General features: G+C 45.2%; 2 protein-coding genes across 2 annotated transcripts in view; one reads left to right on the top strand and one right to left on the bottom strand.

Annotated features, from left to right (window-relative positions):
* Positions 1–26,383, bottom strand: part of LOC136833445 (uncharacterized) — a 153,136-nt gene that overhangs the window by 21,033 nt on the left and 105,720 nt on the right. The window lies entirely within an intron of this gene.
* The window catches only part of LOC136833444 (glutamate receptor ionotropic, delta-2-like), a 147,230-nt gene that overhangs the window by 116,977 nt on the left and 3,870 nt on the right, over positions 1–26,383 (top strand). The window lies entirely within an intron of this gene.

The following is a 26,383-nucleotide window of genomic DNA, read 5'->3' as shown; positions in this document are numbered from 1 at the left end:
TAACATATAACTCCCTAATTTAAAAAAGCATTAAAATGCTACTGAGGCATCATCCACATAAGGATTTTTCTAATATGGTGCCAAAGCTATGAATAGTGTTAGTGTGACTGAACTGATCCCCTAAACAAAGTCCTCTGCGTAATAACATACGGCAAAATCCTTCTCCTCAAAGAATCTATGTCAATTTGAGTGAGGAGGGCCCTTAAAGTACACCAGGAATTTGTATGCTAGAATGTTCGACTTAACAACAGATGTAAATACTATACATTTTCAAGGCAAATTTCACTGGTTCTGTGTACATAATGGCAATCCCCGCTTACCGGAAGCATCAGTTAACAGTGTTTTGGTTTTATGACGCTTGGATAACATTGTCATTAACCAGCCTTTCGGCACCGTTAAGCAGTTCATCGGCATAAGTAAGAGGTTTATCGGCACCAGTAAGTGATTAATGATGCCATTAAGCAGTTTATCAGCGCTTACGGCATCATAAACACTATTTGTTACCATGATTGTTAACAACAATTTTTGGTTATCAGTCCTCGCAGTCAGGGGCGAACCCCCGCCATTAAGCACGAATTTCTAGGTATAACAATGCTTATACCAGAGAAAAAGAGCTATTCGGAAAGCTGTTTCCTAACACTTTTGGACAGTTTTAACTGAAAGCCTTAAAATTTGAAAAAATTCAAACACTGCTTCACTAGCTTCCTGTAGGATTAAAATGCTTCCAGTCAAACATGTATGTAAAGATATTAGGAAATACCGAAGATAAGAGATCACTGCAGCCATTACAATTCCATTTTTCTACACGTAATAAGCTTTCATTGTGTGCTCTGTATTTTGGTTTATTTTTTCTTAAAATATTAATAAGAATAAGAACCTTTTCCATCTCTAATAATACCATCATCTTGTGGGTTTTTGATCAGAACTATGGCTGCCTTGGCTATTTTCACATTGGGACCAACACAAGACAGACATCATCACCATTTGCGTGAGTTACCAAGGCTTAAGGTAAAGAATCTTTCGGAGAATGCACTCCCAGTTTAGATATTTAATTTTAGCCATATAATAAAACTGGTGGGCAGAGTTGAGCAAACCTGATGTAGTTTTTGTTTTGCATTTTATGCCTGTCGATTAAAGTTTAGAAAGTTGCTATATTTTCTTTTCTTATTTAGTCTAACCTATTATTTTAAATCTCTTGAAGATGGTGCCTTATTTTAAACTTTACAACAAAACTTTGTTTTTTGTTTTGGTTGTGTAGTTTGCTTCTGATGAACTCTTATTTCATTTTTTGAAATACTCAATAAACTCTACCTTTTGTGATCCTTTTTTATTCTATTGTTTTTGTATGAAATAACTTGTATGTGGGCTAATCCCTTGTTTGGGTGCAGAGATCAATATTATAAGGAGTTTTGATAACAGTGTTCCTCAGGGTCCGTTTTAGAAGGGAGAGTGAGCAGTTGGTCCTACATCTCCCAACTACTAAAAAAATCAGAGGTAGACGTGTTCCTCTTGGCCATAGTCTGCTGATGAAAGAATGCTCCCTGATGGAAAAATGATGCCCTCACTACTGTAAACCTTGTGTGATATGCTTTTCAGTCAAAACAGAGCTCAGTAGCAATAAAATGAATTTAGTAGTCACTACAGGAGAAAGTATCCAATACCAGTGCAACCAGAAAGTTCTTGAACACCAAGGCCAGAGCAATGTCATGCTCTCCTTGTCTCTCTCCCTTCCGGAACTGGATCTGTTATTCTTGCATAACAACTTGTACACCTGTTTGATGACCTACTGAAGCCTGTCAGGACTTATTGGTAGGGGAGTACTGAAAAACGCCCTGGCTAAAACAGTTGGGTGGGTGGTCATGATCATCATCCTGTCTCACCTCTCGTCCCATCGACACGGTTTGGGTTTAAAGACTTTCTAATCTTTAATGTTATGAACATTGATCCTAATCTTCGCCCGACTCAAGATAGGTGAACAAAAACGAGACGGATCTACAATAATTTCCGTGTTACATAGGGTTAAAAAATCGTTAATTTTGTTTATTTATTAAATTTTTTCACCATAAGACAATCCCACACCTGAATGGCTCCGATATTTTTGTCTGGCAGCCTCCCTCAGGGTTGGTTCCTGGTGTCACATCCCATTCATTCCTGAGTCCTCCGGATACGATTATCCAAACTCCTCCAGAGCATTTAAAGCTTAACTGAGCCAGAGTTTAATTTGGTACTTTCATCCAGAACACAGAGTAAAGTTCTCTCAGTTACTTGAAGAAACAGAGAGGCCGGCTTTATTTTGCTTAGAGTATTCATGTACTGTTATCTTTACAGACTGTGGCTTTGACTGGATAGGGACTCCTCTTATGACACCAACCACAGGCATGGCTCACTTCTTTTGGTCCGCTGACATTCTTGTTTGGCACATGGCTGGAGGTTTGCACCTTCGCATTTCAACCATCCAAGACAGCCCTACAAGTGAAAGTCTTCTCTTCCATGCTCAAGAAAAGCTACTTGTTTATATTCAGGGGTTGCTGGATAACCACAGGTCTACAGCCATGAAACTTCAAGAAGCTCCACAGAATTCCGTGTTACGCAGGAATGTTTTTAACCATGAAGCAAGAACGAATCTATGGACTGGCATTACCTCTGCAGATAAGACTATTGAGGCAGTTCCAGAAGAACTTGCACCCCTTTTATCCAGCAGATCCGTTAATGTCCAGCCACCTGTAGATTGAATGACGTAAAATCAAGGTCATAAAGGATGTTGTAAACTGAAATTTAAGTGTTGTGAACCTATAACACGGATGTCTTGTCCAGGTTTTAAATTTTGTTTTCTCCTTTATATATTCTAATCTCCACCTTTTTTGTATTATGCATATTCCTCATTTGTATATCACCTTTACAACACCTGTATATTTGCCTAGTTACTGATTTTGACAAAACACATGTCTACCAGATGACATACGTTTTCAAGAAAGTTAAAATCCAGCTCTTTTTGTTCAGCTCCCAAATATATGACCGTTAATTCTCTTTTTTTGTTCAGCTCCCAAATATATGACCGTTAATTCTCTTTTATCTTGCTGGATGAGGAAATAAGACTAGTTTATTGTCTCCCAGCCTCCTGCACAAGCCCTTGCCACTGAACTGTACAAAAAGTTTACGGAGGACCTAGACTCTAGGTTTGAAAAAATCTCAGAAAAGTTTGCCACTTATGATAATGTACTGAGCAGGTTTGGCTCGCCCACCTCAAGCAGAACCACAGTATGCTATCCCCGACACTGCGGACCTCCCGCCGCTTGATGTCGGAAACCCTTGGCGCTTCAGACCCAGGCCATCCAACATGATGGCAAACTTACAGTTGACGGTCTGGGCACGAGACGGTTGGAGGAATTGGAGTTCTTCCCCGATCTCTTGCCCCCTTTATCCTGGCTTCGTGAGGCTCACAGAAGAAGCTTGGATTCGGTCAGACAAGGTTCCTAGGGAGACTGTCATCGTCCCTAGAGACCAAGCTCAGTCGACTCTCCTGCGCACTCTGGCGGAGTGGCAGGCAGAAAACACAAAATTGACCCTTTCAAGGGCAATTTTACGATGTTCACCCTGGGTGAAGACCTTCCCACCCCTTGTTGGACAAAATTGCTCTGGCTACGACCCGAGCATGCTTTGATGGGAATCCCTTCCACAATTGAGGGAAACAGACCCTACTTCCTGGTATTCCCAGGAAGTAACGAGTTCTGGGTGGATGCCCCATCCACTTTCACTGTCGGCAAGCTGGACCCCTTTGCGCTTCCACGCAGTTTAGTGAGCAACTCCCTAAATTGCCGGAATCATTGTTGAAGGCGGAGTTTGAGACCCGGACTAAGTTAGCCCGGTCCTTGAGCTCCGGCTGTCTTACAAGGCTACTGCCGCCTCCTGCTCGGACGAACCTTTTTTCCAGGTCCTGGCTAAGTCCTTCCTGGCGACCTTCCAGTTAGACTTGCATGAGTTCATTATGGCCAGACTGGAATGCAGAAAGTTCATTTTTGCCGATGCTACCATCCGCCACGAGCCTAACAAGCTCATTAAAAGCTCAATCTGGGGACCTAACCTCTTCCCTGAAGGAGAGGTTACATCGTTATGGCTGAGGCTACACGGGCCAATCAGAGTCTTCGCTCTCGCTGGGGCATTTCCCACTTATAAGCGCAAGACCCCAGAATCGTCCGCCCCAGACGAGAGGAGGCAAAAAGGTTCAGGAGGCATAAGAGGCCCCATCAGGCGATGGTCAAGCCGTCCCGGTCTCGGCAGTGGCCCAGCCGTCTACCTCCAAGGCCCACCCCAACAATATGTGTTGGTCAACCAGCTCATTCGCCTCTTATGTGACCTCACCAGCATACAACCCCACATATGAGGGCCGGGGTTTTTTCACGGCCTCAATAGGGTGGCAAGGGGAGGAAGAGGCAAGGCCCCACAGAGGAAGGCCCAACACCACCCCAAGGGGGAAACCTGGACGTGGTAGAGGGAACAAACCCGCTCCCTCCCACTGAGAAGACACAGGTAGGCGGTTGCCTGTATTGGTTCAGGGACCAATGGACCTTCAGCCCTTGGGCACACAGCATTGTGTCCAAGGGACTAGGGTGGAGCTGGATCAAGAACCCTCCTCCTCTAACCAGATTTTACCAGCCACCCACATCAATCCTACAGGATTACGTAAAAGAATTGCTCAACAAACGAGCAATAAAGAAAGCAAGGCACCTAAAGTTTCAAGGCAGGTTATTTACTGTTCCCAAAAAGACTCAATCAGCAAAGAGTGATCCTGGATCTGTCGCGTCTAAATCTCTACATAAAATGCGACAAGTTTCGCATGCTTACGGTAGCTCAGGTCCGGACTCTACTTCCGCGTGGAGCCGTCACCACCTCTATCGATCTTTCAGACGCTTATTATCACGTCCCAGTTGCGCGGAACTTCTCTCAGTTCCTCGGTTTCAGACTCGGGAATCAAGCCTACTCCTTCAGGGTCATGCCCTTCGGTCTGAACATTGCACCCAGGATATTCACCAAGCTGGCGGACACGGTAGTACAGCAACTCCGGTCCCAAGGAATATCCCCTAGCAGCGTACCTGGACGATTGGATAATTTGGGCACCAACTGTTCCGGAGTGTCAGAAGGCCACGTCCATAGTCATCAATTTCCTGGAGTCATTGGGTTTTCAGCTGAACAGAGAGAAGTCCCGCCTGACTCCGGAGTCCCGGTTTCAGTGGCTGGGTCTCCAGTGGGATCTGTCCTCCCACACGTTATCTCTCCCGCCTCCCAAGAGGAAAGAGATAGCATCTCTCACCAAGAGGTTTCTCAAAAATCCATCAGCATCCCGCCGATCCCAAGAAAGAGTCCTTAGGTCTCTTCAATTTGCCTCAGTGACAGACCTGCTCTTGAAAGCCAAATTAAAAGACATAAACAGAGTGTGGCGGAGTCGAGCAAATGTCAAGCTCAGAGACAAGGTCTCCTCTATCCCTCGAATCTTAAAGACAAGACTGCGGCCTTGGACCACAGTCAGAGGCCTGTCCAAAACAGTTCCACTTCAATTTCCCCCTCCGGCACTAGTTATCCACACAGACGCTTCTCTAAGCGGCTGGGGGATATTCACCAAAACAAAAGTACAAGGAACGTGGTCCACAATGTTTCAGCAGTTCCATATAAATACCCTGGAAGCTATGGCGGTCTTTCTAACTCTGAAGAAAATCCGCCCCCCAACCGGATTCATATCAGGCTGGTGTTAGACAGCGCAGTGGTAGTTCATTGCATCAACAGGGGCGGCTCCAAATCAGGTCGAGTAAAACCAAGTAATGGTTGCTATCTTCTCCCTGGCGAACAAGCACGGCTGGCACCTGTCAGCCACCCATCTAGCAGGTGTCCGAACGTGGTGGCGGATTCCCTGTCCAGGACTACCCCGTTGGAGACGGAGTGGTCCCTGGATGTGGAATCTTTCAAATGGATTTGCCGGGTTCCGGGCCTCCAAGTGGATCTGTTCGCAACGGAGAGCAACTTCAAGCTCCCTGTTACGTGGCCCCAACCTGGACCCTCAGGCGTTTAAGCCACAGACGCAATGACAGTAGATTGGAACAGTTGGGAGAAGATTTATCTGTTCCCTCCAATAAATTTGCTGCTGAAAGTTTTACACAAACTCAGGACATTCAAAGGTCAACCAGCCCTAGTAGCCCCTATTGGCCGAAGAGCAATTGGTTCCCTCTCCTTCAGGAACTGGGATTAAGGAGTCTTCGGATTCCCAAGCCCATTCTGACCCAGACAGTACAAACCAAGACTGTGTCAGCTTCCTCAAGGATTCAGAATGCCCTAGTTTTATGGACTTTATAAAATTCATGCAGCCCAAAAGGAGCAAACATTGACCCTGTCAACACTCTGTTTTTAGAATCAGATAAAAGAGATTCTACTCTTAGACAGTATGACTCAGCAGTCAAAAAATTAGCCTCCTTCCTGAAAGCATCTGAAGCCAAAATCATGACGACTAATTTAGGAGTTTCCTTCTTTAGGTCACTGTTTGAGAAAGGCCTGGCTCCGGCCACTATTACCACAGTCAAGTCGGCATTGAAGAAAATATTTCTTTACGGCTTTAAAATCGACCTTACAGATTCTTATTTTTCATCCATCCCCAGAGCATGCGCTCGTCTGAGACCAGTATCACGCCCACATTTGGTTACGTGGTTTCTCAATGACGCCCTTAAGTTAGCATCAGAGTTGGATAACTTTCATTGCTCTTATCAGGATCTGTTAAGGAAGACCTTATTTTTGATTAGCTTGGCTTCAGGTGCTAGAATCTCAGAGCTGTCGGCTCTCACTAGAGGTGATAGTTTTGTTAACTTCCTCCCATCTGGAGAGGTCCTCCTTTCCCTGACCCTAGATTTTTAGCTAAAACGAAGACCCACAGGACAGGTGGTCTCCTTGGAAGGTGGTGCCCTTCCTCAAGACCAATCTTTATGTCCAGTTTATACACTTAAATCTTACCTTTTAAGAACTCCACAGAGTAAGTCGGGTCCTCTTTTTATCAGGGAGAAAGGTGGTACTCTTTCTCTGAATGCTATAAGACAACAAATTCTGTATTTCATTAAACAGGCCAACCCAGATTCAGTTCCTAAAGTTCATGATATTCGAGCAGTTGCTACTTCTATTAATTACTTTCATAATATGGACTTTTCAGAGTTATCTAAATATACGGGTTGGAAATCACCTCTAGTGTTTAAACGCCACTATTTAAAATCACTCAAGCCCTGAAATATTCTACAATAGCAGTGGGAAGTGTCATCTCCTCACCTTAAATAATAATATCCTTATCCTTTCCTTTTCCCCCCCGCCTGCCTCATTTACTTCTCTGCTTATTCTCCTGGTTGTTTATGCCTCACTGCCTGGCCCCTCATATTGATGTATCTTGTATCTACTGATGGAAAACTGTAATCTGACATGCCATAATTGTTTTTCTCTTGGGGTACTGGGTGGTTTTTATTTGGCTCCATGTACCCCGGATAATATGTATGTGTATATATTTTATTTCATTAGTCTTGTCTCTTACATGTTTAGCCTAAGTTTACGTGTATAGTATTAAGGTTGTATTTACTTGTATCTGTGCACATTTCATGTTTCACCTACTTTTAAGTAATTTTAAGATTTTTGAGGTTTTCCCGTCAGACCGGGGACCTCCAGTTTTTATAGTATTAAGTTTTTGATGTGCCTTAGATTTAATATACCTTAGTTTTAGTATTCTTGCTACATGAAAGAGATTACTTGATTAAAATTATTTTCGTTAAAGTTTTGCATTTTCTTCAGATTACCCCCTTTTTTCCTTGTAGTTGCAGTCTTGGCATGATTCTCTATCACTATTTCACCGGCTGACACGGGACTGGACTCAGAAAAGGGATTTTGACAGAGGAAAAATCTATTTCTGAGGAAGGTCCCGTGTCACCCGGTGACCCTCCCTAGCTCATCTTGTACTCCCGCCCCCCTACTTGCACATGCCAAGTCTGGGGTTAGTGCTAGCATGGAATGAAGTAGGTGGCGCTGGTGTCACCGTCCTGGCGGGTGTTGAGTGTAGGAGCTGTAACGGCTCACCGCTCTTTTCCGGGGGTTTTGATAAGGAGAGATCTTTCGAGTATATTTCCGTGGTAGTGGTATTTCACTCACCCTTCTTTATACCGACGTCTTCCTAGAAGACGCTTGACTGGGGGTAGTAACCCCAGCTTTCCTGAAAGCTCTTTTTCTCTGGTATATCTAGCATTGTTATACCTAGAAATTCGTGCTGTAATGGAATTTCACCGGGTGACACGGGACCTTCCTCAGAAATAGATTTTTCCTCTGTCAAAATCCCTTTTTGAGATCTATTGAAAGCATGAAGCTGCCCTTTCTGATGGAAGCCAACATGAACCATGGGGTTTCCATTCTCAATGGAGTTTGACAAACTTTTCCAGTGGAGAGATATCTCTGGTCACCTTTTCCATCTAAAAAACAAACTGTATGAGCTTTGAGAGTAGTTTTCAACTACTGTACTTCAGAGCATCATACTTTAGCATTATCTGCACCTTTGCAGTGAAAGAGATTTGGATAGTCCTGGAGAATAAGTGAAGAGGAGGATCAGTCGGTGAGAAAGGAAGGGCACTGGTCTTCGGAAGGTAGTCTACAGCCCTTCCAAAAGATACAGACTATCCAGGGCTTTGGCCCTTGTCACAGCTGCTACAATACCCAATGGCATGATGGGCATCACCCAACTCACAGCAGCAGGAGAGGACAATCGTCAGCCTCAGCATCTTTCTCCCCTCTTCTCCTTGCCTCCCTCTTCCTAGGAGGAAAAATTAAGAGTGCCAGAAAGACTCCTGGCCCTTTGATGAGGAAGGAGAATACTGAGAATCTGATCAAACTTTAGAAGAGGTCTGGCTTTTACTCAAGCCTGATGTTGGAGGGAAACTGCATAACAGATAAGGAGAGGTCTGGCTTTTACTCAAGCCTGATGTTGATGGGACACTGCACAACAGATAAAGAAGTCCTAAAGAAGTCCTAAACAAGGCCTCCATTTTGTCATCTCAACCTTGCTACTCCAAAAAGAGCAAGGAGGTGTCCATAACCAACCTGTTCCAGAGAGAGAAGCTGCTTTTGGCCAAACCTGTATTCAGCAGAGCCCTTGAATGGCAGCACTGTGCCGCAAGTCAAAGTTTGCCAACAAGTGTGTGGATTGGCGAAAAGAAAGGTCAACTTTCTAAACTTTGCCTTGTCTTCCTCAGAAGCATACCATATATAGCAAGTTCTACTATCGTGTTTGGCCCAGTCTTAACCATGATGATGCCTAGAAAGGAGCCATTTTCTAAGAATGACTTATAAAACTTGTAGGGATTACAGAGAAGATAGTGAATAAAAAAAGTGCATGGTAAAAGGAATAGTTAGGATAATGTAAGTATGGAATATTCTACATGTTATATTGCTGGCAGTTATTTGGCCACAAATAAGGTGTCTTTTTCTAGAATCATCATGTTAACATTCTCAATCATTTCCTAACATAAGGAAATATTCATACATTACCAATTTTTACTGCTTAAAATAAAAGGTTTTGCATTGATATGGGCACACCTAATCACAGGTCATCATGGTTAGGAGCAGATAACTTTGCATATGTAAATACCAATTAAAATTATTTCTGGAAAGGGCATATTATATTATACAACAAAGTCCTATTATATTATACAACAAAGTCCTATTTATGCAGAATCCATCTACTGTATCTGGATATCTCGACCAATCATAATCAACCGGTTAGTTTCAATTTTTGCCAAATAGTGTGCAACCCAGTGTATACTGCCATGAAGTGTTTTTTCCTTAAAACACATGAAAAAAAGTGAAATTGTGTTCTTTTTTATTTAGAGCTAAATTTTTCATCTGCACATTAAGTATAAAAATAACACGAAAAGTAGTCAAGGAATAACTGAAATTATGCACTGTATAGAAAAATCTTTTGCCTTATTTCCAAAGGTAATACTATTATACATCTGTAAGCTAAGAGAAAGCTGTAAAATTTTATACAATACAAAGAAGAAAACGAAAATATAAGCAAACCAATTATTACTAATTGTTTGTACAAAAAATGGACATCAAAACATTAACTTACTTTGCCGTAAAAACTGTAATGCCTGTACTACAGATAAACACCACATATAAAGTTCAAGAATGGTAAGTTCTGGGTTAAAATAAGCATATAAAACCACAACTGTGTCCATGTTTCATATGAAAAGACAAACAATTTACAAGTGTCATTTATATGCTAAAGAAAATCACTAGTGTATTATTGTGAGACTGTTATTCTATAAAAAGCATTTCATATGAAAAGACAAACAATTTACAAGTGTCATTTACGATATGCTAAAGAAAATCACTAGTATATTATTGTGAGACAGTTATTCTACAAAAAGCATGTCAAGCTTGGAATGAATCACATCAGAATACCTAAAGTAGGCACTGTGTAGATATAGGTTAATTAAGAAAATGTGAATTACAGTAGTTCAAAATTGCATTCAAACTGTCTGTTGCAATTGTGCATGTATTTCTGCACTTATACAGTTACAGCTTTCTCTTAAATCTTATAACACATGGAAGAGGAAAAATATATGTAATCTGTAATAAAAAATGTTTCGTACAATAACTTAGCTTAAGGTATTATAATAGTTTACTCTGTGCATACATCATCAGCAACAATTGTTCTTTTGAGAGAAAAAATTCAGTCTCTAGTCTATTCAAATAATTACTAACAAATTTACAAAGACTAAGCATGACTGTTTGATATTTTATTTCATTCTGCTTGGATATGTATATAACAGGCTAGCTTAACACTTTCCTGTCCAATTGACGTAATATTACGCAATAACCCCCTACCCCCCTTCTTTTCTGACTGACGTAATTTTACGTAAAATTTACAGACTTTTCGTACATGTGGTAGGGGTAAATTTTTTTTATTTTCGGACAGTTGGTGGTTTCCATAGGCTAAAGCATACCTTGGACCGTGTAACTCAGGCATCAATACGCCAGGCAAGCAGTTTCTATACTGCGCATGACAAAGAAATCCCTGGCATAATAAATTTCTCACAATGAAACCAGCTGATCCTACCCATGCTTCTCTCTCGTATTTTACATTTTTTTTTTATAAAATGTAGGATTACATTACTGGAAACACTGTTTCGTACCCTCTTTTTCTATAAATTTTTTAGCTCCTCTACTGTGCATGCGCAAATCCATGGCGTAGTAAAATTCTCACAATGACATCAGCTGATCGCACCCACGCAGGCCTGGCAGGCCACACTTCTGTCAGAGACCATGCGTACGAGGTTGGGTAAACACTTGTGGCTGTTTACATACAGTGATGTCAATCGAGAACAGTTTCAACATGCTTTACGCAAAAAAGTTTTTACTTTAAAACTAGCGGAAAACGTGTTAGTGCATCAATAAGAGACGTCTGGATTTTTTGGGCAGGGCTCTGAATCTCATTTTTCATTATTATATATATCAATATTTAGAGAATTTTGTTGGCTTTCTCATAAAAAAAAATTCATTCGCCTAACTGTTATAGCTTTTGAGCTACTACGATAATGTTGACAATGGTAACATTTTTTCATTTCAAACAGCTTATAACGTCAAAATGAAACTGTTGCCATTACCAAAGCCATTTTCTTGACTCGCTTTATTCCTCAACCTTCCTCTACATTTTGTATATTTACAAAGTAATTTCTATAAAGAAAAATATCCGAGCTAGGGCTCTTCAAAAAAAATGTCTAGCGATAATTCTCACCAATGCCGGGCAGCGCGCTCTGTTTCTTACCTATTTTCTATCAATTTTTCACCAACTGGAAATATTCGTTTTTCATTCTTTTATATATCGATATTTAGAGAATTTTCTTGGCTTTCTCATAAAAAATAATTCATTCACCTAACTATTATAGTTTTTGAGGTACGAACAATAATGTTGACAACGGTAACTTTTTTTTTTTCGTTGATCAAATAACGTCAAAATGATACTGTTGCCATTACCAAAGCCATTTTTCTTAACTCTCCTTTATTCTTCAACTTTTCCTCTACATTTTCAGTATATTTACAAAGTAATTTCTATGAAAAATAACCGAGATAGGGCTCTTCAAAAAAGATTTTTGTAGACGATAATTTTCATCATCAAGCTGGGCAGAGCGCTCTGTTTCTTACCCTCTTTTCTATCAATTTTTTGACCAACTGGACTTATTTGTTTTTCATTGTTTTGTATGTCAGTATTTAGAAAATTGTGTTGGCTTTTTCATAAAAAATAATTCATTCGCCTAACTCTTATAGCTTTTGAGCTATGAATCGATAATGTTGGACAACGGTAAAATTTTTTCGTTTGATCAATTTATAACGTCAAAATGAAACTGTTGGGGACCAAAGCCATTTTTCTTGACTTTCCCTTTATTCTTCAACTTTTCCTCTACATTTTTGTATATTTACAAAGTAATTTCTATGAAAAATAACCAGAGATAGGGCTCTTCAAAAAAATTTCTGAGCTCGTCCCTGTGTCAGCCGGTGAAATTCCTATTAATTCCTTTGAATTTCTAGGTATAGATATTGCTAAATATACCAGAGAAAAAGCTATCAGGAAATGCTGGGTTACTACCCCAGATCGAACATCTATTATGAAATAGACGTCAAATAGATATGGGTGAGTGATTGTTGTCACTGCCACAGGACTGCACTCTGTAGACATCCCAATAACAAAACCCGGAACGCGAGGAGCCGATCTAACGCCTGCACTCACCTGCCCGCCAACACGATCCCCCAGCGCCATCTGTATTCATTCCATACTAGCACGTTTTCCTTCTAGGAGGTCTTTTTCTTGTGCTGGCTTTTTGCCCAATTTTCCTTCAAAAATTTCACCGTTATGAAGTTAAGTACCATCTTCTTGTGGGGTTTTATTATCAGTGAGGCTTTTATTGGCCCGTAAGTTAATATTTACAGGGTCATATATTGGACGCTCCCCGGCGTTCGCTGCCTCCGCCATGATGACCTTGAGGTACACCCTTGCAGCTTGTTTCTGCAGGGGTTTCTCTCAAATCGTTTACAATTTTATTCATGTTTCGTAATTCCCCTTCAAGAAGTTCCTTTTGGTGGCATTTATCTATGTCGAGGCGGTTCCTGGTACCTTGATTAGCGTCATTCCTCATGGAGGCTTCCTCCTTATCTTGGTTCTTACAGTTAATTCATAGCTGATACCAGGCTCTCGGAGTAGATTCCCTCTCCAAGGTGGTGCTTTCTTTTGTCAGTTTCTCTGATTTGTAGTGTAATGGATGACATGGATAATTTGGATTTATTGTGGTCCGGCTCAGCGTCAGGAGCAGCCAGTTGGCTGCCTACCTCCTGCTGTTCGCCTCACTCGGTTAGGCTATACGCTTAGCACAAAGTTCTTATATTTTTGTATATTCGATCATATTACGTGTACTTATGTAGTTATTGGTTAACTTTAAGCGGTACTTATCAGAAATTGATCCTAGCCTAGCCCTCTCACTCCAATCGGTGGGTTAGGCTATGCAGGTTAGGGTTTGGCATTGTCTTAGCTCCCATCTCTCCCGACTGTGTCGCTTGAGTAGGGAGGGGAGGGGTAGGCTGGTCGAGGAGTTCCCGTTTGTTGTTCCATCTGCCTTACCGCCCGTTTTGGGTTCAAAACATTGAAGCCCCATCCCCTCCTCCCTCTAATGAGAGAGAAGGAAAAATAAAACGGGGATCTTCTTTATGCATTGCCCTTCTGCCCTATGGGTCGGTTGTTGGTTGGACTACGTTACGGGAATTTCTCTCCCTTCCACCCCTCTTCCTCTCCCCTTTCTCCTCCCTTTTACTGTCTGGGCTGTGCCTTCAGAGGAGGGTGAGAGTTTGGCGTTGCTGTTGTCCTATCCTCCCCTAGTACTTTTGGTGAGTGTCATGAGTCTCCCTGCACGCAGGAAGTCGATCGTCTTTTCGATGCCCCTGGGGAGTTTTAGTCAGTGTGGGGGGTGTCCCCGTCCTCATTTGAACATAACTCTCGATTCCACCATTCTAAGTGCTGCCTCCCTGACTTTGCCAGTGGTGTGTCATCTCCCAGCGTGTGGGGCGTCGGTCTCTTCGATCGTCACCCATGGGGACTAGTCCGGTTCCCAGTTGAGAGTCACCCACCCTCCTGGCCTCCGTTCTGGTGTCAACCGCTTAGTGTTTAGTTGGTTCGCTCTCCTCCGGGTCGGGCTGAACTTCGATCACCTTCAGGGTTCAAACATTTCCTAGCTGGTTCCGCTCCGCCATCCCCAGTCCTCCCGTTGCCTTCTTACCTGTTACCACTCCGGTGGTTTTGGTTTTCAGTAGGTTGGCCTTAGTCACACCTAGTTCTCTAGCTGTATAATAACAACTGGGGTAATGATTTACCCGCCTCCCCGCTGTAACCAAGTGACGGAGGCACGGGGATCTCGGAGGGGTCTGCGCCGGAGCACTTTGACCAGCAGTGTACTGCTATCCTATGTTGTTAACCATTTACTTACTACGGACCCGGCAGTAATTATACTTTAAATTGATTTTACAATTAGAGTTGCATGATCCTAAGTTAAGGTCCTACTCCGTCGAACTATCTCCGGAGTTCCTTAATTTAATGTGTGTCATGTTTTGCTCTGGTTTATCGTCCCGCCGGAATGCTCCGGCGGGTCCAGTATAAATTAATACTTGCTGCCGGACTCCGGCAGTAATTATACTTTAAGTTGATTTTACAATTGAGAGTTCCATGATCCTAGATTGAGGTCCTGCTCCGTTGAACTATCTCCGGCGCTCCTTAATTTAGTGTGTGTCATGTTTTGATCTGATTTTCTGGATCGGGTCCCGTGTCAGCCGGTGAAAAAGTCCATTCAGCACTTATTTCTAGGTAATTCCGTTGCTAGATACCAGAGAAAGCTAAATGAAATGCTGGAGTTACTACCCCCAGAGCGAGCTCCATTAGATGGAGTCGTGTATGGAAAAGGGTGAACTACAAAAACACGGAACCTTATCCTATAGAGATCCCAAAGTCAAAAGTCCCACAGAGAGGTGCCGTTACAAACCCATGCACCACTCGCGGACAGTACACAAAACACCGCTAGCCGCATTCCATTTCAGCAAGCACCTACGGTCACACGTTTTTTCGTTGTGCTTTTAATCTTGTGCCTATTTGCATCATTATGGCATCCTCACAAGGTCTTTCTTCACCTCAGAGTACCAGTGTTTCGTTTTTAGTTGAGGCGATTGAGGCTCCTTATTTCCCTTTAGTTTAATAATTAAAGGGGATTTATAACGCCCGTCTCGATCTCCTCTCTCGGCCTCACGTGACCTCCATGCGTGGTTCGTGATCTTGGGTCGCCCTGTTTTTCGATCTTTCTCACTGTTCCTCTTCATGTTTAGGATATTTTTCCTTTTCATGAAGTCTAATTAGTGATTTTGATTGATTAACTTTTGTTTCCCTTTGCTTCAGTGAAGGCTGGTGTTTAGGCTTCGGGCTTCCCCTCGGGCCTATTAAGCCTCTTATCAATTCCATTAACATGCCTTATTTTTGCCCTTCACTTCTCTTAGCTTCTGGGAATTTTATTTACGTTGGTACTTTTAAGATTTTTGTTTTAATCTTTAACCTTGTGTTTGGATGCATTTGATATTTGTTGATTATTATGGATATTTCTTTTTTACGGCGGCCATTTCCCTTCACGTCCACATCGTGGTTGGGTATGGTCCTCCTCTTATATTCGTTTGTTAATTTTTTTATCCATTTATCATGGGTTGGTTGTTAGCTTTAGTTTTCCCTTTTTTTTTCAGGCGTTAGGCTATTGCCCCCTTTTTCCATGAAAAAGGGGGTGGTCGATCATTCTTTTTAGTTCACATGTCCTTCATTGTATTTTGTGTTCGTTTTTCCAATGCGTGCTCTCCTTAAGTTTTGACTAGGGTCTTTTCATCTTATGTTTTCCCTTCCCCTGTTTCGGCTTTTTTATGAGGCTAATAAGCCTCTTGTTTAAGCTGAAATAGCGAGGGATCTCATGTTGCTTCCCTCTCCTGTTTGACTTTTTGCGTAGGCTAATAAGCCTCTTGGTTAAGCTGGGATAGCGAGGGACATCATGTAGCCTACCCTAGTTTGGTCATTTCTTAAGGTTAGTTTCAGTTTTTGGTTATGTCGACACACCCTTACCCCCTTCCTCCCGAGTGCTCTCTCTCTCCCCTTGATTTGTTTTCAATCTTGTTAACTTATCAAGGCTTGGGAGCATTCCTTTCCTTTTAGCCTATAGCCTGTGTCCCCTTCCTCTGCATTGTTTGGCCTGTCCTTGGTACGGTCTCTGACTTTACCAGCCTACTACCCCCTCCTGGGACTGCTGGTGGCCGGGGGCTTCCCCCTCTCCCGTCCACCATCTTTGGCCTTCTTTGCCTCCCCTCCCCCCCCTGACCATGGAGGTTGTTCCTCTTCCCCTCCTGCTTCTCTCGCGTTTGCTGGGTAGCTGTCTCAGTCAGCGAGTGGGCGTGAGGACCCGGAGCGCCAGTTGTGCATTCCCACTCTCTGGTCGCTTCTTTTGGTTCTTCCTCCTGGTCTTTTCATCCCTCCCCTCCATACATCTTCTCCGGGCGTGTCGTTTAATTTGGCGACACTCCGGTTTAGTCCTATTCTTCGTTGCCAGTTAGTGTTTTCCACCTGACTGTCTTCGTGTCCGGACTTTTGACGTTCCCTTCCCTTTTTAGCTAACCACTGTCTTTATCGAGGCGCATTCCTTGCTTCCGCTCCGGCGGTTCTAGTGTTTACGGTCTTCCGTTATCGCTAGTTTCAGAATTTCATTCTTAGCTGCCGGGAATGCGCTTTCTCCGGACAGTTTAACCTTCCCATTTTATTTTGTATCCGTCACTTACTTTTTAAGGCATGTTACTCCGGCTAGTTCCGGTATTTATTTATTTTATTTATTATTTTATTATTTTGTTTTGTTTGTATGAGATTTTATTTTTCTATGCGGTTACCTCCCGGATCCTTCCGGCTGGTTTCACGGCTTTATATACTACTGTGTTGCTCTGGCACACTACTCCGGCACCTTACACAGTGTACTCATAATCTCATACTTTTACAGGTGGTACGCTGCCAAGAAGAGGGGTGCTCCGCAGCCCTCCATCAGGCCAGCGGCCACGAAGTTTGTCGGTCCCACTCTGGATGTGTGGTCCACGTAGGGGATCTTATTGTTTGGCACCCTGACGGATGTGATGTTTGCTACGCTCTTTACGAGCAGGCTATCGATGATTCGGTAGGTTGTCATGCATCTTTCCTTTTTAGCCAACTGTATTGTATACATTTTTACCGATTTCCCCCCCTTCAGTAAACCGCAATAATGTTTTTCTTCCCGCAGGCTGACCGCAAGTCTCGTGATGCTTCGCTCCAGGCCCTTAAAGTCTGGGTTAGCGGCTTTGGACGCAACGTAGGAGCTGGCAATCCCTACATACTCTCGAAGGACATTTGTAATGTCCTTTTTCCCGGCGCTTGATCACAGCTTCAGTCACCGACGATGTTGCTGCTCCGTTGATTGCCGGGATTCGGGAGTTGACCCAGCCCTCTCCAGACGGTTCGGCCCTGAGCGGTGGCGTTCGAAGACGCGGCGGATCTTGACCTTTGGCCTTGAGTCTCCGAACATTGTCCCGGAGCATCAAGCAGGTAAGGGGGTAAGTGAGGCAGGTTCTTCACTGTTTAGCTCTCCTTCTTCCTCTGTTTCTTCTTTTAAAGGTTTCTCTAAATCTTCATACCTTACGGGCATGTCTGGATCTATTGTCCTGAAGGTGAAGTCTGTTAGGAAGAAAACCTTACCTACTCCGGCAGGTCGATCTGAGGTCCCTCCGGCGGCGGCACGGGCGGCGAGCCCCGTTCCGTCGACGAGTACAGCCTCCCCCTCCGGGTCACAAGCGGAGTCTCAGTCACGTCAGGTGGTTCCCCCCTCCTCCTTCTTTGGATACGGTTCTTTCTTTGAACATTTCCTTGAGAGAATCGACGTGAGATTTGAGAGAATCGATCGCGAGGGTAGACAGCAAGCTGTCTGGTCTTGCTAATTCTTTTCAGTCTCTTTCGGAGAAGGTGGAATCACAACAGGAATTCATCCAAGGACTCTTCTCGTTCTAGGTCTCATTCTGTTCCTGACCCTTCCACTCTCCCTCCCTTTGATCTGGGGAATCCTTGGCGTCTGGCCCTTTATGCTCCCGAGTACAAAGGTACTCTCACCATAGAGGGTTTGGGCACAAGGAGAGTGGAAGAGTTGGAATTCTATCCTCCGGACCTGACATCCCCTACACTGGTTTTGCCAGGCTGAAGGGAGAGGTTTGGAACAGGTCTGATAAAGTCCCTAAGGAGACCGTTATCTATCCTAGGGACCAAGCCCAGTCGTCTTTGATGAGGACTCTTCGGAGTGGCAAGCGGAGAACACTAAGCTCACACCAGCCAAGGGAGTGTTCACTATGTTCACTCTCAGTGATGTTCTCCTTCCTCCTTGCACTTCAAAAGTGGCCTCTCTGACTAGTCAGGCTTGCTTTGAAGGTAAACCCCTCCCTCATCTCCGGGAGACGGACCCGACATCTCTCGTCTTTCCCGGGGGCACCGAATTCTGGAAGGGAGCCCCTAATACGTTTACAGGTGACTCGGCTTGACCCAGACTGCGCTTCTGATCTGTTCAGTGAGCAGCTCCTAAGATCCCGGAGTCGCTCCTGAAAACAGAGGCTGATACTAAGGATAGGCTCGCCAGGTCTTTGAACTCTTTGACTTTAGCAGAAGCAACTTCTTTGGTTTATAGGAAGATTCTTTGTTCCAGGTCTTGACGAAATCTCTCTTGGCGAGTTTTCAACAAGACCTGTTTGACTTTATGACTGCCCGACTGGCCTGCCGGAAGCATATCTTTTCAGCAGCCACAGTTCGGCATGAACCAAATAAGCTTCTTAAGAGTTCGATCTGGGGAGCTAATCTTTTCCCACAAGAAGAAGTTGATGCAGTCTTATCTGAGGCAGCTAGGGTCAATCAGAGTCTCCGTTCTCGTTGGGGTCTGCCCTATAAAAGGAAACAGTCTGATCTTGCCAGCCTTCCCAAAGTCCAGCAAGAAATTTAAACATTTCAAACGCCTTCCAGCTCAGTCCTTGGTCCAGGTTCCTTTACAAGATCAGCCTTCAACCTCTTCCTCCCATCCTCCGCCTCAGTATGTCCTGGTGAACCCGGCACATCAGTCTCTGGCTGCCCCTCCCTATGTCTCCTCCCCAGCTTTCAATCCTGCATATGAAAGTCAGGGGAAATTTCGCTCTGACAATCAACCAGAGGCAACAAGCCCCGTGGCTATGTTAGGGGAAGAGGAGCCCCCGCTCCTCTCCCAGGAACAGAGGAGGTAGAGGCTCCAGAGGGGGGAAGCAAACACAGGACCGATGACATACATCCTGTGGGCGGGAGGCTGTACCATTTTCGAGCTCGGTGGACCTTCTGTCCCTGGGCTCAGAGTATAGTTTCCAAGGGCCTAGGTTGGAGTTGGATCGACAATCCCCCTCCACCAGTCAAGTTTTATCAGGCTACGACCAAGGATCTCGAGGACTTTGTGGAAGATCTTCTACAGAAACAGGCTATAAGGAAAGTGAGGACTCTGAAGTTCCAAGGCAGGCTCTTCAGTGTTCCCAAGAAGGGTTCCGACAAACGGAGAGTAATTCTGGACTTGTCCCATCTGAATTCCTACATTCGTTGCGACAAGTTTCGGATGCTTACTGTCTCCCAAGTTCGGACCCTACTGCCCCGTGGAGCCGTAACCACCTCTCTAGATCTTTCCGACGCCTATTATCACGTCCCGGTTGCGAGAAGGTTCTCCCCCTTTCTGGGGTTCAGGCTCGGAAGGCAGGCATATTCCTTCAAGGTGATGCCTTTCGGCCTCAACATAGCCCCAAGGATTTTTACCAAGTTGACAGACACGGTCGTACAACAACTCCGGTCTCAAGGGATTACGCTGGCCGCGTATCTAGACGACTGGATCATCTGGGCATCCAGCGTCGAGGAATGCCGGAGGGTTACATCCGTGGTGGTCGACTTTCTAGAATCTTTGGGCTTTCGTGTAAACAGGGAGAAGTCCCGCCTGGTTCCGAGCAGTTGTTTTCAATGGCTAGGAATCCAGTGGGATCTGAATTCTCACAAGCTCTCTCTTCCTCCTCCCAAGAGGAAAGAGATAGCCAGAGCAACCAGACAGTTTCTCAAGTCCAAACGAGCCTCTCGACGGGCCCAAGAAAGAGTCTTGGGCTCCCTTCAGTTCGCTTCAGTGACAGATCTGTTGCTGAAGGTAAAACTGAAAGATATCAACAGAGTGTGGCGGAGTCGAGCAAATATCAGTCTCAGAGACAAGGTGTCTCTGATTCCTCCCATCTTGAAAAGAGACTCCGGCCTTGGTCGACTGTCAAGAGCCTGTCCAAGTCAGTCCCCTTCAATTTCCTCCTCCGGCGTTGGTTATCCACACAGACGCCTCCCTAAGCGGGTGGGGAGGATATTCTCAACACCAAGAAGTGCAGGGGACTTGGTCCCCATGTTCCGCCAGTTCCATATAAACGTTCTGGAGGCCATGGCGGTCTTCCTTACCTTGAAGAAGCTTCTTCCCCCAAGAAGATTCATATAAGACTGGTTCTGGACAGCGCCACGATAGTCCACTGCATAAACAGGGAGGTTCAAAATCCAGCAGGATCAACCAGGTAATGATTGCACTTTTCTCCTTGGCGTGCAAGAACAAGTGGCACCTGTCTGCCACTCATCTTGCAGGGGTCCGAACGTCGTGAGCAGATTCTCTATCAGGACAACTCCCCTCGAGTCGGAGTGGTCCCTAGACAGGGCCTCGTTCAATTGGATCTGCAAACAAGTTCCGGGTCTGGAGGTAGATTTGTTCGCAACCAAGCTCAACAACAAGCTTCCTCATTACGTAGCTCCCAACCTGGACCCTCAAGCTCTTTTCACGGACGCAATGTCATTGGATTGGAACAGGTGGAAGAAGATTTATCTGTTCCCTCCAGTAAACTTGTTGTTAAAGGTCCTTCACAAACTCAGGACATTCAAGGGTCAAGTAGCTCTAGTGGCTCCCTACTGGCCAAAGAGCAGCTGGTTTCCACTTTCTGCTGAACTGAAACTTCGCCACATCCAAATCCCCAGTCCAAAACTAACACAAGTAGTACAAACTCAGACTGTGTCAGCTTCCTCAAAAATTCAAAATGCCCTGGCTTTGTGGACTTTATGAAATTTGCGGCTCAAAGGGATGCTAACGTTGATCCTGTCAATACCATGTTCTTGGAATCAGATAAGCGGGTCTCCACTCTTCGGCAGTATGACTCAGCAATTAAGAAACTAGCACTCTTTTTGAAAGAATCTGAGGCTACAGTAATGACCATAAATTTAGCAATCTCCTTTTTTAGATCACTGTTTGAGAAGGGTTTAGCCTCTAGTACTGTTACTACAGTCAAGTCGGCTTTACAAAAAAGTATTTTTGTATGGTTTCAAAATTGACCTCACAGATCCTTACTTTTCTTCCATCCCTAAGGCCTGTGCACGTCTGAGACCAGTAATCCGTCCACATACGGTTTCCTGGTTTTTAAATGACGTGTTGAAGTTAGCCTCAGATATCGATAATCAGTCTTGTCCCTACCTTTCCTTGTTGAGGAAAACGTTGTTCTTAGTTAGCCTAGCTTCGGGTGCTAGAATTTCAGAGCTGTCTGCACTCTCTAGGGAGCCCAACCATGTCGACTTCCTTCCATCAGGGGAGGTTTTGCTGATTCCTCACCCTAAATTCCTGGCCAAAAATGAAGATCCATAGAATAGGTGGTTGCCTTGGAAAATTCTCCCCCTGCCTCAAGACCTGTCCCTGTGTCCAGTTCATACTTTGAGGGCTTATTTAGACAGGTCCTCTCACATCTCTTCTGGGCCTCTCTTTATCAGGGAAGGAGGGGGTAATATCTCTATGTCTGCTATTAGACAACAAATCCTTTACTTTATCAAGCAGGCTAATCCTGACTCAGTCCCAAGAGTTCATGATATTAGAGCTGTGGCCACCTCCATTAATTACTTTCATTACATGAATTTCACGGATCTTACCAGGTACACTGGTTGGAAGTCACCCTTGGTTTTCAAACGTCACTATTTGAAATCCTTAGAAGCTCTTAAATTCTCAGCAGTCGCGGCAGGGAACGTTGTCCCTCCCTCTGGTTCCCTTTCTGATTCCTAGTCATTTCTTCCTCCACTGCCTCAGTTATCCCCTTACAGTCATTTCAGTCAGGCTTGCCTTGACTTTCTCACCTGACCATGTTATCTGTGTTATCCATGTATTTGTCTAAATGACACATTTAAGTTATAAGGTTTTCAATATTGTATAGTTATTTTGTTTAATGTATATTTTTCACATTGTCATGTTAATTTTAGTTATTTTGTTTAAGTAATTTGTCATGTTAATTTTAAGCTCCCATCAGTTTCATTTGTACATTATTTGTTATTATTACTAGTGATTAAAAATTTCTTTTGGACCTTTGGTCTTCTGTTCCCCCTTAATTTTTTATCTCTTTAGTTTAAGAATGATATTTATTTCTCTGTTAATTTTTCACCGGCTGACACGGGACCCGATCCAGAAAAGGGATTTTGACAAAGGAAAAATCTATTTCTGGAGAGGGGACCGTGTCACCCGTGACCCACCTCTGTCATGTGTCATGTCCCTCCCATAGTAAACATCATTCTGGTGGGGTGTTGCTTTCATGGAATGCGGCTAGCGGTGTTTTGTGTGCTGTCCATGAGTGGTGCATGGGTTTGTAACAGCACCTCCTGTGGGACTTTTGACTTTGGGATCTCTATAGGATAGGGTTCCGTGTTTTTGTAGTTCACCCTTTTCCATACACGACTCCATCTAATGGAGCTTGCTCTGGGGGTAGTAACTCCAGCATTTCATTTAGCTTTCTCTGGTATCTAGCAACGGAATTACCTAGAAATAAGTGCTGAATGGACTTTTTCACCACCGGTGACACGGTCCCCTCTCCAGAAATAGATTTTTCCTTTGTCAAAATCCCTTTATCTGCTCGGTTCCTTAAATTAGTGTGTTCATATACCTTCTCCCACTTACAGACAGTACGTTGTGAGGAGCCCAACTGCACTGCTGTGCTGCACCAGCCCTATGGGCACGTTGTCTGCCGTTCCCATTCGGGCTGTGCAGTCCCGATAGACGATCTCATCATGTGGCACCTGGACGGTTGTGAGGTTTGCTTCGCTCTTTACAAGCTTGTCCAGGACGAGTCGGTAAGCCTATAGTTACTGCCTTTACTTTACCTGGTTGCCTCACTTGTTTCAAATACGTTATGTTCTTGATATATTGCTTATATATCTCTTCACCGAGGGCTCGGTTATTAAGTCCCTGCTCTCTTCCAGGCCGACCAAGCTTCCCGCAGCGACGCCTTGGGTTCCCTTCGAGCCTGGGTGGCTGGTTTTGGCAGGAACGTTCCGTCGGGGAAGCCATACGTTCTGGATGAGAACATCCGGAACCTGCTTTACCCCGGCGCCCGGATCTCAGCAGCTGTTCCATCTGCAGTTGCCGCTCCTCTCATCGAGCAGATCCAGGTAGAAACCCATCCTCCCCAGGACGAAAACTTGTACGTGGCGGTGTCGGAGGAAGTGGCGGCCATAAACCTCGACCTGGAACCAATGAACACCGAACAGGACCAGGAGGTAGGTAGGGAGGTAAGTGAGGCAGTGGGGGCGGGCTCCCTTTTTGATTCCCCTTCATCCACCAACTTCTTCTTTTCAGGGCTTTCAAAAATCTTCTTCCCTTGGAGGACAGGGCGCAATCCGCTGTCCCCAAGTTGAAGAAGTCTTGGAAGGCGAAGGGCTATAAGTCCGCAACCTCCCGTAAAGCAACCCCTTTCCCTCCAGTGAAGCCACGGGATACTAGTCCGGTGGCTTCCACAAACAAGGCCACTCCCTCTGCTAAGGGAGTGAGTTCGAGGGCAGCTAAGGCTAGCCCTCCTCGCCAACCTGCCTTTGACCCGGAGGAGTTTGCCGGTATGCTTCTGCAGAAGTTTACCTCGGAGGTGGATGCTAAGCTTAACAAGCTTACGGAGAGGTTGCAGAGCCAGGAGGGTATGCTCTCCGGGTTCATGCGCTCCGGTGGTTCGGCGGTACATTACCCCATTCCGGATGCCTCCGCCCTCCCTCCATTTGACAAGGGAAATCCCTGGCGTTTGGCCCTTCATGCTCCCTGGCATGAAGATAACCTGACGATCGAGGGTCTGGGCACAGCAGGCTTCAGGAGTTGGAATTCTTTCCTCCTGACCTGCTGCCCCCTTACCCAGGCTTCGCCAGGTTGACGGAGGAAGCTTGGGTGACGGACGGATAAGGTCCCAAAGGAGACAGTTATCTTCCCAAGGGACCAGGCGTTCTTGTCTGCATTGTGATGCGCCATTTAATGAATGGCAGGCGGAGAACACGAAGCTTGACCCCTTCAAGGGCAACTTCACGATGTTCTCGTTGGGAGATAAAATCCCAACCCCTTGCATGACTAAGGTGGCTCTTTGCGACCGCCCAGGCATGCACAGAAGGTAAGCCGTCGCCTCAGCTCCGGAGACTGATCCCACCTCTCTGATCTTCCCGGAGACGACGATTTCTGGAAGGATGCCCCTGCCACTTTTACATCGGGTAAGCTCGACCCAGATTGTGCATCCACCTTATTCAGTGAGCAGCTTCCCAAACTGCCAGAAGCCCTCCTGAAAGCAGAGTTTGAGGCTAGGTGTCGGCTGAGCCGATCACTGAACTCCGTGCCTGGCGGAATCCACGGGCAGTAATGTACTCCGAGGAGCCACTTTTCCAGGTCCTGGCACGAAGTCTCTGTTAGCAGGATTTCAGTCGGACCTGTTTGACTTCATGGTAACCGCTGATGAACTGCCGTAAATACATCTTCGCCGACGCTACCATCAGACATCAGCCTAACAAGCTCATGAAAAGCTCCTTCTGGGGGCTAGTATCTTCCCCGAAGGAGAGGTCAGCAATGTCCTGGCTGAGGCAACCAGGGCTAATCAAAGTCTGCGCTCCCACTGGGTATCCCTGCTTTCAAAGGAAAGCCCCGAGTCCGCCGGGCCCCAAAACAGGCCAGGAAAGAGATACAGGAGGCACAGAAGACAACACCAACAAACGTTGTCCAAGCTGTACCTGTCTTGTCAGTTGGCCAGCCTTCTACCTTGAAGGCCCAGCCTCAACAGTTCGTGCTGGTGCAGCCAGCTCAGCACTCCCTTGCGCGCGCCTACCTTTCTGTGACGTTCTCCTGTATAACCCCCCTATGAGGGCCAGGGGTCGTTTGAGGCCTTAACAGGAGCGCAAGGGGAGTCACAAGGGCCTCCTTCAGAGGCAAGGCTGCTTGCGATCCCTCTCCCGGGAGAGGAGGAGAGGAGGCAAGCCTGCACCTTCCCAGTGACACCAATCAGGTGGGCGGCAGACTTCACCTGTTCAGGGACCAGTGGACCTTCAGTCCATGGGCCCACAGTATAGTCTCCCAAGGTTTGGGGTGGAGTTGGATCAAAGGCCCTCCCCCTCTGATCAGATTTCATCAACTGTCTTCCAAAGCTCTGCAGGGACTTTGCAAAAGGAATTACTCAAAAAGAGGGCCATAAAGAAAGTGAGACACCTGAAATTTCAAGGCAGGCTGTTCAGTGTTCCCAAGAAAGACTCCAGTCAACAAAGGGTAATCTTGGATCTGTCAGTCTCAATCTTTATATACAATGCGACAAATTTCTGAGCATGCTTACAGCAATCTGCTTTCAGGTGAGGACTCTACTTCCTCGTGGAGCCGTCACCACCTCTATAGATCTTTCAGACGCATATTATCACGTCCCGATTGCATGGAACTTCTCTCCTTCCTAGGTTTCAGACTGGGGAAACAAGCCTACTCGTTCAGGGTCATGCCATTCGGGCTCAACATAGCACCCAGAATTTTCACGAAACTGGCGGACACAGTTAGTGCATCAGTTCTACGGTCCCGGGGATATCGCTGGCCTGACATACCTGGACGATTGGATAATTTGGGCATCCAACGCCGGGAGTGCGGAGAGCTACGGCCATGGTGATCGAGTTTCTGGAATCCCTAGGCTTTCAGATAAACAGGGCGAAGTCCCGCCTAACTCGGAGGCTCGATTTCAGTGGCTGGGTATCCAGTGGGATCTGGTCTCACACAAGCTGTCTATTCCGCCAGCCAAACGGAGAGAAATAGCCAAAGCCACCAGGCAATTCCTCAAAGGCAGGAAAGCCTCTCAGGCATACGCAAGAAAGAATCCTGGGTTCTCTTCAGTTCGCATCTGTAACAGACCTGCTCATGATAAAAGCAAAACTGAAAGACATAAACAG

The sequence above is a fragment of the Macrobrachium rosenbergii genome, chromosome 51 (genome assembly GCF_040412425.1).
Source record: "Macrobrachium rosenbergii isolate ZJJX-2024 chromosome 51, ASM4041242v1, whole genome shotgun sequence".
Taxonomy (NCBI): domain Eukaryota; kingdom Metazoa; phylum Arthropoda; class Malacostraca; order Decapoda; family Palaemonidae; genus Macrobrachium; species Macrobrachium rosenbergii.
Note: the sequence above shows the minus strand (reverse complement) of the source record. Positions and strands in the feature narration are given on the sequence as shown.